Consider the following 12101-nt stretch of genomic DNA (forward strand, 5'->3'; position numbering starts at 1 on the left):
AATGGCATTGGCCTTAAGTAGAGAGCCGCGCTCTGGGTCATGTGACCGTCCGAGCTCGGCCTCCTCTAGCCCCACCAGCTGTGTGTGACAAAAGAGAGCACGTACGCCCATCACACTCCACATCAATCGGGGAAACGTGGTGGAACGAGGTATGGGTGCGACCAAACAAAGGAAGTGTAAAGTGCGAGTTATCAGCAGGAAGGTAAATGAAACAATTTCAGTTGCTTTGCTCAATATTAAAACAAAGGTCGTAGTTTTCAAATTAAAAAGTTAGCGATTGGTTAGTGCCGGCTAAGCAAGAGTTACAAAGATGTCACCAAATCTCCGAGACTGCGTGCGTCCTCTGCACGTGAAGAATGGCATTGGCTTTAAGTAGAGAGCCAGGCTCTGGGTCATGGGACTGTCCAAACTCCGCCCCCTCTAGCCCCACCAGCTGTGTGTGTAGAGAGACCATGTAAGCTGTTAGAAGGCGACCTCAGAGGGGCCCGGAGGGGGCCCTGACTGCCCTGAGACCCACCCTCGAGGTATCGTAGCCGGGCACTGGCGGGAGACTCCTCAAGTGAGGAACCTCGTATCTAGGTTCGCACACTCGGCACCACACGACAGAGAGACACCACACGAGGAGTTCTTAAGAGCAAATCTTTATCAGATCGAAGTGGTAGGATCTTTATAATCAGCAAGGCAAATATATACAAGCAGAGCGTGGGCTCACAGAGTCTTGGAGGGGGTTAGGACGTAGCGGGACAGTCTTTGGGGATATGGATCAAATGCAGGAGCGTACCTGGCGCACAGCTCACAATCCTCGAGCTGGGGGATACGCTTGTTGCCGTGGGGTCCGGCGGGACCAAGGGAGTCTGTGGGAGCCGCGAGTCACTCAGCAGGGCTCGGATACAAGTTCGGTGGTCCTACGATCTTCGAGGAGCAGCGAGTCACTCAGCAGGGCTCAAGCACAAGTTTGGAGGTCTTACGATCTTCAGGGAGCCGCGAGTCACTCATCAGGGCTCAAGCACAAGTTCGGAGGTCTTACGATCTTCAGGGAGCCGCGAGTCACTCAGCAGGGCTCAGGTACAAGTTCGGAGGTCTTACGATCTTCAGGGAGCCGCGAGTCACTCAGCAGGGCTCAGGTGTTCCAAGGCGAATCTGCCGGACAGTCCCAGAGCACCCCTGTTATAGGGCGACTCCTCTTTGATGTCCGGAGTCTGTGCAGGCAGGGGTCTTGTCACCTGGGGGTCGCTTGTTGGGGTTTCCTGCCATTGTCTTTTGATCCTCTCAGGGCCGGGTCGGGAGGAGTCCCAGACACCCAGCAGGCGTGGAGCCAGCCCTCGGGGAGGCCGGCAGGTCGATCGAAACCCACCATCCCAGGGAAGCGCAGAGGTGTGATAGAAACTGCTCCTCCCTCTCTCCTCCCAAGGGGAGCACGATGTCCTCCAGCCGGAGTGGCGCCTCTAGGCCAGGGTCGCGCTGGGGCCGGACGGCCATCTTGGTGCATGAAGTGGGCAAGCGGACCCGGTGTGGCCGAAGGGAGGAAGGCCACGGACGGGGAAGTCCGGGATGGGTGCGTGTGAGTTCTGGTGGGAAGGATCGGCTAGGCCGTGGGTTTGGGGGCTGGTGTGAGTTGCAGGGGTCAGGTCTAGCTATGTTACGAGGGCCGGGTCTAACATAAGCCCACCACCCTCCAAATCAATCGGGGAAACCCCGCAGTGGAACGAGGTGTGGGCACGACCAAACAAAGGAAGTGCAAAGTGCGAGTTATCAGCAGGAAGGTAAAAAACTATTTCAGTTGCTTTGCTAAATATTAAAACAAAGGTCATAGTTTTCAAATTAAAAAGTTAGCGCTTAGGTAGTGTCTGCTAAGCAAGAGTTACATACATGTCACCAAATCTCTAAGACTGCGTGCGTCCGCTGCGCGTGAAGAATGGCATTGGCTTTAAGTAGAGAGCTCGGCTCTGGGTCATGTGACCGTCCGAGCTCCGCCCCATCTAGCCCCACCAGCTGTGTGTGACGAGAGAGCACGTATGCCCAACACCCTCCACATCAATCGATGAAACCCCGCGGTGTAATGAAGTGTGGGTGCGACCAAACCAATGAAGTCCAAAGTGCGAGTTATCAGCCGGAAGGTAAAAAACAATTTCAGTTGCTTTGATATATATTAAAACAAAGGTCGCAGTTTTCAAATTAAAAAGTTAGCGCTTTGTTAGTGTGTGCTAAGCAAGGATTACATGGATGTCACAAAATATCTAAGACTGCGTGCGTCCGCTGCGTGTGAAGAATGGTATTGGCTTTAAGTAGAGAACCGGGCTCTGGGTCATGTGACCGTCCGAGCTCCGCCCCCTCTAGGCCCACCAGCTGTGTTTGACGAGAGCAAGTACGCCCAGTACAACTACCAATGAGGATGAAACAGAACCTATTCCAACTGGCACAGTACCCAAAACAAACTCATCCTCTTTTTTAGAGGAAATGGTGCGATACCGCAAAGGCAATCGCAACAACTATGGTCCTCAAAATGTAAAAAAACCAGGAGGGGGGGACAAAACGCAAACCCAAGGGAAGGAGCCACAACTCGATCTGCGGCGCGGAATCTGAAGAGCTGAGTGAATCTCCCAATATGGTGGAATGTACATTGAATGTGGCCAGTACTGATAACGTTTCAATCATTAATTTGTCTGATTGCCATCTTTCTGAAATTGATACCAATGTACTTAGTAAGGGTTTAAGTTTTTGTCCGACCAAATTACCAGACTTCACTAATGTACATGTTGATGTGTTCAAATTTGTTCGAAAATTAAAATTGAAGAAATTCTTTGCAAATCAATCTGTACCTGTTTATTCTACAAAATCAGTCTCAATACCATGTAACAAAACAATCAAAGAAATACAAGACATACATCTATTACTATCTCTTGACGACCTCTCTAGTACACCCCCCACCATGACTGATGTCCTTTTAGATCTGGAGATTACGCCCGACTACTCTCTAGATAGTGGTCTTAAACAAAAGTCTATTTTCACACCAAACCTACATGCGGATAATGTGGTAGATACTTTTTACAAAGTAGTAACATCTGATCTCTATAAACTGGAAGACAAATATAACCGTAACCATGGACATATTACTTATAATCTTAGCAAGGAAGAAAATAAGGCTTTAAAAAATCTAAGAGCACTACCAGACGTGATTTTTAAGGAGGCAGACAAAGGGGGCAATATAGTCATCATGCGTGATATTGACTATATACAAGAAATCGAAAGACAATTAACTGAAGATCAGTCCTACACAAAAGTACTGGGAAATCCCCTCAAAGAAATCACATTACTCATATGCACAAAATTAACAGGTTGGCGGGAATTGGGCCTAATATCAGAAATCGAATACAGATATCTTTACAATCCTATGCCTAGATCACCCTGCATTTACATCTTACCAAAGATCCACAAACCAAGTATCTTTCCTCAGGGTAGACCAATAATATCCGGAATAGGTTCCCCTACGGAACACATCTCAGAATATGTGGATGTCTTCCTGCAACCCCTTGTGCATAATCTTCCCTCCTACATAAGGGACACTGGGGACCTTTTAAGTAAATTGGAAGATGTGGAATGGACCAATGACATATCATTCGTAACAATGGATGTATGTTCTCTGTACACCTGTATTCCCCTGGAAAAAGGCTTACAAGCCCTAGCAGATTGTCTTTCACATAGGGATGCAACCTTTTTTGACCACACGCAAATGCTCTTGGACCTAACACGCCTGATCTTGGAAAACAATGTCTTCCTACATCAGGACACTTGGTATAAGCAGAAGATTGGTGTGGCCATGGGCTCAAAATTTTCACCTTCATATGCTAATCTATATATGGGCCATTTTGAGCAGCACCATCTATGGAAACTACCAGATACACGCCTTACAGAACATCTAGTCTATTGGGGTCGTTACATAGACGACATTTTTATTCTTTGGTCGGGCAGTGATGCACTACTCTCGGATCTACTTACATCTCTTAATGACAATACATATAATCTCAAATTCACACATAAGATCAGTAAAAAAGAAATAGAGTTTTTAGATGTAATCCTGTACGTGAAGGAAAACAAAATCATCTCAAGACTATTTAGGAAACCAACAGCCTGCAATGCGGTACTACACGCCAGTAGTGCGCATCCAAAGTCTCAGATCAATTCTATCCCACTGGGAGAAATGACCAGACTAAAAAGAAACTGCAGCGATGAATCAGTATTCTTGACAGAACTAGACAACTTACAAAACAGATTTGAAAACAGAGGATACTCTAGAACCACCCTAAATAGTGCCAAAAACAAAATACAAAATATACCAAGATCAAATTTGTTATCAGCAGGGCAGAAAAGAAAGAATAGAAATGGAAAACGCAAAATTGCCCTGGTGACGGAATATAGCACACACAGCCATCAAATTTACAATATTCTTCGGAAGCATTGGCATATTTTAAAACTAGACAAAACAATAGAAAAACATGTGACCAGGAATCCTATGATCTCACATCGAAGAGGGACTACCCTCAGAGAACTCCTCTGTCCTAGTTATCTGCCTCCCAAAAAGAACAAAACTACTTGGCTACCTTCGAAACCCAATGGCTTTTTTAGATGTGCCAACTGCAACATGTGCCAGTTTGCAGCTAATAAAACAACTGATTTTCAATACAACACCACAACAAAACATGGCATAAAACAGTTTATGAATTGCAATACTAATTTTGTGGTATATTGTATTATCTGCTGTTGTGGACTAATCTACGTTGGCAGCACAATTCGCCCACTTAGGATCAGAATCCAGGAACACTTCAGGGCAATACGGAATAACCTATGTAGTTACCCCCTTGCGGTACATTTCAATGAGAATCACACACTAGCTGAAATGGCAAAAATCAGGTTTCATGGAATTTCCCACACGATGAATGCCCTAAGAGGTGGTGATAGGACCCTCAATTTGAGAAGGACAGAGACGCAATGGATTATTAAATTACGAGCTGTTGAAATGGGGATCAATTTTGACAAAGAGCTCCATGTTTTCCTTGCGTAGCCATTCATGTCAAGTATTGTGTGATACCAAGAAATATGTATCAAAATGTCACAATAATGTTCTTTCTACAGTTCCCTCTGTCACATATACAACAATTACGTTGATGTCTTTATGCTGATTTTTCTCCTCGTATGTAACTACGATTTCTATTTACTCTGAGGTTACATATTGTGTATTACCCTTTTTTCCCAATAGTTGTAAATGTCTTTTAGGGCGTTTTTACGTTTCCAAAACGGTTATGTACGCAGTGACTATTCCTGCTTTATATTTATACCAGACATTCTGTCTCATCCTTCATCTTGATTTTTCTCCGTTCTTCTTTCTTATTTACCTTTTTCAGTGTTTTATTTATGTGTGGTTGTGTGCTGACTTTGTTTCTGTTGTTTTCACTTTATAAACACTGGTGGTGGTTCGATATAATTATGTATATTATCGATATACGAACTCTTTCTTTTTCACTATTATGAAATAATTGTTTTTACTACTTGCAGAAATCGGATCTAACATTTTTGAGCAAAGTAAGATTACCGAGGGGTCCACTCTCTAGTCTGTTAAGAAATCCTGATTTACTCTGCAAAGATGGCCGCCACCTTTCCTCGTGGGAGCCATAGACAGATATTTCTTATACGAATTCGGAACCATTAAACTTCTGTATTATTCGAATTAAGGACATTGCTTTTGGAGACAAAAGCTTGAGAAGTTTGAATCTTGATTCACCCCTTATTACCGGTCATTTGGGCATTCTTCAGCCTATTAATCAAACACTTGTATTAAGAAAATGAGGGTACCTTCATCGTTCCAAGATGGCTGCTCTATTTTTTAGTCGAACCGATTGGCAACATTATAATCAAATTGACCAATCTTAGAGCTACTGACCATCGTAAACGCGTCTCGAACAATTTGCATTTCTCGCGCCACTTCTGCAATGCCATGTATATAAACACAACCGTAACTCGTCCTTCTTCGGTCTCACGTTGTGAAGCGGACACGGGAGGCGTCTTTCCGGCTGCATCTAACAAATTACGCGGTAAGTCTCTACTTAGATGCCCGAATACTTTAAGTTACTCTTTGATTCGGGATAATTACACAGCGAAGGTCTCACAAACTGTGGCACCGGTTAATGACCTTATTAAAACTGTTGTGAATATCTACAAACGCTCATCGGTCCCTCCTGGTGCTGTGTTAGAGGGAACTAGCCAACTCTAATAGCTTTTTCTATAGGCAATGTCATGCCCTATAAGGCCACAGCAACTGTTTCACCATGATGTATATTAATATAAATAGCTAAGTAATCTCTTTTTCAAGGTTAATTACTTATCGAAATGTTCGCAAACACTTAGCATCACGGTATTGGCGTACAATATTATAATCGGGCAAACTTAAAAACAATTGTAAACAATGCTCGCTGGTCTTTCTTCCCTGATCGAATTAGAGCGAACCTGCTGATTTTTAAGGTATCCTCCACATGTGTTTTCATGCCCAATGAGACCATGACACTATTTGTTTCTTTAAGACTCATGTTAATCAATAGTCAGCAAACACTTTCATGCAAGTATAATCACGCAATGGATCATTCTTTTGAAATATTCAGCTACACAATTTAAGCACACAATATCTTAACTAGGTCTGTCCAAATAGCCATGGACATTTTCTTAAAGTGCATGCTACATGCTTCCGACTTGCTTTGTCATGTATTTCTGTCTCCATGGCTTGTATTATCTTATAATCAAGTCATTTTTAGCTTGAAATATATTTTTAAAACATAACTACTCTCGAGTATTCGAATAAATCCTTTCCTATTTTCTTTTGCAGGGCTCATCATAGCCGGTTTTTTGACCTCACTTAGCACGGTGGAGCCAATAACCATATTAAGTAAGAAGGTTTCTAACAACTTGTTTTACTGAAACAATTTCTTGTTTGGAGATCTTATTCCTCTATTATTTCTTTATTATTTAGGAATTAATCAAATAATCATACGAAGAATGTGACAACGATCATTTACCTGAAAAGACAATATAACCAAGCACGCTGGCCATAGCACATCATAGTTTGGTCCGTTTTTCCTCAATATTAGGTATCGCAACATATATTCTTATGCATTAGACTAACCTAATTTTCTTGTCTTTTTATACCAATTTTTCATTTATTTCATGTGTCTTTTATTATTATTAGATACAATTGACGGAGACTTTTTAACTTTCAAGACAAGCTGTACAAATTTCAGATTTACCCCTTAGGAAACGGACAACACTTACAAACAATTCTAAGGGTAATGATAACGGGAAACCTATCCCTCTTTCTTAACTAAACGCCTATATTTCTTAACCAATTATATATATTGACAATAATTGGTCCTCTGTTACTTTGCCTATCCGTAATGCAGCTCTCTTTTGAACCTTATACAGAATCTCCCTTACTATTGACTGGAGTTTTGGAAATATCGTTGGCAAAAGGTTTAAATAAACGACTGTTACTTGAGTTGTCTCTACCAACTTATATTAAAAGGTTGGTATCTATGCTCGATTTGGGATAATTGCTTAGTTACTCTCAGTAAATGACCCACTTCTTGCACATTCGGCATGGTGATGGGACAAACAATATCCTTTCTCCTCACTGCTTTCTTGTCTTTCTTATTTCTGATCGTTAGATATCACTTCTTTGGTCTTGCTTCACATTTAGGAGGTTCTTTTTAATTATATTTTCTCTCTCTAGGGTTTCTGTTCTTTTCCCATTCATCTTTTTATTAATATCCAATTCTATATCAACTATTCCGTTTTTTAAGATTAGCATAAAACTAGAAAAGTAAATGTTTAAATCGCATGATGTATTCTGCTCAGTCAACTAAGATCTTGATATATATTTTTTCTACAGCCCTGAGGAAGTCACTATACGTGACGAAACACGTGTCGGCTGTTATCCATCTGGAACTAAGATTTGGAGACCATATGGTCTCTTTTCATGAAATATTGAATGTTACCTATTGTATTAGGGATTTCTGAAGTGTACTCATGACTGCGATTCTTTCCTATTTCTGTAAACATTTGTAATTAAACTATCCTTTTTTTACATACTACTGTGAGGACCTAATCTGTTCTGCAGCCAGTTTCATTGTCAATATTCTGTTCTACGCTTCTGTGGTTAACAACCACATAAACTGTAACTGTAACTTTGGAGTGCCGGGATACCGTTGTTTAAATACGCCCAACACCCTCCACATCAATCGGGGAAACCACGTGGTGGAACGAGGTATGGGCGCGACCAAACAAAGGAAGTGCAAAGGGCGAGTTATCAGCAGGAAGGTAAATAAAACAATTTCAGTTGCTTTGCTATATATTAAAACAAAGGTCGTAGTTTTCAAATTAAAAAGTTAATGCTTGGGTAGTGTCTGCTAAGCAAGAGTTACATAGATGTCACCAAATCTCTAAGACTGCGTGCGTCTGCTGCGCGTGAAGAATGGCATTGGCTTTAAGTACAGAGCCAGGCTCTGGGTCATGTGACCATCCGAGATCCGCCCCATCTAGCTCCACCAGCTGTGTGTAACGAGAGAGCACGTATGCCCAACACCCTCCACATCAATCGGTGAAACCCCGCGGTGTAACGAAGTGTGGGTGCGACCAAACAAATGAAGTCCAAAGTGCGAGTTATCAGCAGGAAGGTAAAAAACAATTTCAGTTGCTTTGATATATATTAAAACAAAGGTCGTAGTTTTCAAATTAAAAAGTAAACTCTTTGTTAGTGTCTGCTAAGCAAGGATTACATAGATGTCACCAAATATCTAAGACTGCGCGCGTCCGCTGCGTGTGAGGAATGGCATTGTCTTTAAGTAGAGAGCCGGGCTCTGGGTCATGTGACCGTCCGAGCTCCACCCCCTGTGGCCCACCAGCTGTGTCTGATGAGAGCATGTACACCCAACACCCTCCACATCAATTGAGGAAACCCCGCGATGGAACGAGGTGTGGGCGCGACCAAACAAAGGAAGTGCAAACTACGAGTTATTAGCAGGAAGGTAAAAAACTAGTTCAGTTGCTTTGCTAAATAATAAAACAAAGGTCGTAGTTTTCAAATTAAAAAGTTAGTGCTTGGTTAGTGTCTGCTAAGCAAGAATTACATCGATGTCTCCAAATCTCTAAGACTGCGTGCGTCCTCTGCGCGTGAAGAATGGCATTGGCTTTAAGTAGAGAGCCGGGCTCTGGGTCATGTGACCGGCCGAGCTCTGCCCCCTCTAGGCCCACCAGCTGTGTTTGACGAGAGAATGTACGCCCTACACCCTCCACATCAATCGAGGAAACCCCGCGGTGGAACATGGTGTGGGCGAGACCAAACAAAGGAAGTGCAAGGTGTGATTTATCAGGAGGAAGATAAAAAACAATTTCAGTTGCTTTGCTAAATATTAAAACAAAGGTCGTAGTTTTCAAATTAAAAAGTTCACACTTGGGTAGTGTCTGCTAAGCAAGAGTTACATAGATGTCACCAAATCTCTAAGACTGGGCGCGTCCGCTGCGCATGCAGAATGGAATTGGCCTTAAGTAGAGAGCCGGGCTCTGGGTCATGTGACCATCTGAGCTCCGCAACATCTAGCCCCACCAGCTGTGTGTGACGAGAAAGCACGTATGCCCAACACCCTCCACATCAATCGGTGAAAGCCCGTGGAGTAACGAAGTGTGGGTGCGACCAAACAAATGAAGTCCAAAGTGCGAGTTATCAGCAGGAAGGTAAAAAACAATTTCAGTTGCTTTGATATATATTAAAACAGAGGTCGTAGTTTTCAAATTAAAAAGTTAGCGCTTTGTTAGTGTCTGCTAAGCAAGGATAACATAGATGTCACCAAATATCTAAGACTGCGCGTGTCCGCTGCGTGTGAAGAATGGCATTGGCTTTAAGTAGAGAGCCGGGCTCTGTGTCATGTGACCGTCCAAGCTCCACCCCCTCTAGGCCCACCAGCAGTGTTTGATGAGAGCATGTACACCCAACACACTCCACATCAATCGAGGAAACTCCGCGGTGGAACGTCGTGTGGGCGCGACCAAACAAAGAATGTGCAAAGTGTGAGTTATCAGCAGGAAAGTAAAAAACTATTTCAGTTGCTTTGCTAAATATTAAAACAAAGGTCGTAGTTTTCAAATTAAAAAGTTAGTGCTTGGTTAGTGTCTGCTAAGAAAGAATTACATAGATGTCTCCAAATCTCTATGACTGCGTGCGTCCTCTGCGCGTGAAGAATGGCATTGGCTTTAAGTAGAGAGCCGGGCTCTGTGTCACGTGACCGTCCAAACTCTGCCCCCTCTAGCCCCACCAGCTGTGTGTGACAAGAGAGAGCACGTACGCCCAACACCCTCCACATCAATCGGGGAAACACCACGGAGGAACATGGTGTGGGCGAGACCAAACAAAGGAAGTGCAAAGTGTGAGTTATCAGGAGGAAGATAAAAAACTATTTCAGTTGCTTTGCTAAATATTAAAACAAAGGTCGTAGTTTTTAAATTAAAAATTTCACGCTTGGGTAGTGTCTGCTAAGCAAGAGTTACATAGATGTCACCAAATCTCTAAGACTGCGATCGTCTGCTGCGCGTGAGGAATGGCATTGGCTTTAAGTAGAGAGCCGGGCTCTGGGTCATTTGACCGTCCGAGCTCCGCCCCATCTAGCCCCACCAGCTGTGTGTGCCGAGAGAGCACGTACACCCAACACCCTCCACATCAATCGGTGAAACCTCGCGGTGGAACGAAGTGTAGATGCGACCAAACAAAGGAAGTCGAAAGTGCGAGTTATCAGCAGGAAGGTAAAAAACTATTTCAGTTGCTTTGATATATATTAAAACAAACGTCGTAGTTTTCAAATTAAAAAGTTAGCACTTTGTTAGTGTCTTCTAAGCAAGGATTACATCGATGTCTCCAAATCTCTATGACTGCGTGCGTCCTCTGCGCGTGAAGAATGGCATTGGCTTTAAGTAGAGAGCCGGGCTCTGGGTTATGTGACCGTCCGAGCTCCGCCACCTCTAGGCCCACCAGCTGTGTTTGACGAGAGCATGTACGCCCAACACCCTCCACATCAATCGAGGAAACCCCGCGGTGGAACGAGGTGTGGGCGCGACCAAACAAAGGAAGTGCAAGGTGCGAGTTATCAGCAGGAAGGTAAAAAACAATTTCAGTTGTTTTGCTATATATTAAAGCAAAGGTCATAGTGTTCAAATTAAAAAGTTAGCGCTTGGTTAGTGTCTGCTAAGCAAGACTTACATAGATGTCACCAATTCTCTAAAACTGCGCCCGTCCGCTGCGCGTGAAGAATGGCATTGGCTTTAAATAGAGAGCCGGGCTCTGGGTCATGTGACCATCCGAGCTCCGCCCACGCTAGCCCCACCAGCTGTGTGTGACAAGAAAGCACGTACACCCAACACCCTCCACATCAATCGGGGAAACCCAGCGGTGGAACGAGGTGTGGGCGTGACCAAACAAAGGAAGTGCAAAGTGCGAGTTATCATCAGGAAGGTAAAAAACTATTTCAGTTGCTTTGCTATATATTAAAACAAAGGTCGTGGTTTTCAAATTAAAAAGTTGGTGCTTGGTTAGTGTCTGCTAAGCAATGCTTACATAGATGTCACCAAATCTCTGAGACTGCGCACGTCCACTGCGTGTGAAGAATGGTGTTGGCTTTAAGTAGAGAGCCGGGCTCTGTGACATGTGACCGTCCGAGCTACGCCCCCTCTAGGTCCACCAGCTGTGTGTGACGATTGAGCACGTATGCCCAACACCCTCCATATCAATCGGGGAACCCCGCAGTGGAATATAGTGTGTTGGCGCGACCAAACAAAGGAAGTCCAAAGTGCGAGTTATCAGCAGGAAGGTAAAAAACTATTTCAGTTGCTTTGCTATATATTAAAACAAAGGTCGTAGCTTTCAAATAAAAAAATTGGTGCTTGGTTAGTGTCTGCTAAGCAATGCTTACATAGATGTCACCAAATCTCTGAGACTGCGCACGTCCACTGCGTGTGAAGAATGGTATTGGCTTTGAGTAGAGAGACAAGCTCTGGGTCATGTGACAGTCCGAACT

The sequence above is a fragment of the Triturus cristatus genome, chromosome 3_1 (assembly GCF_964204655.1).
Source record: "Triturus cristatus chromosome 3_1, aTriCri1.1, whole genome shotgun sequence".
Classification (NCBI taxonomy): Eukaryota; Metazoa; Chordata; class Amphibia; order Caudata; family Salamandridae; genus Triturus; species Triturus cristatus.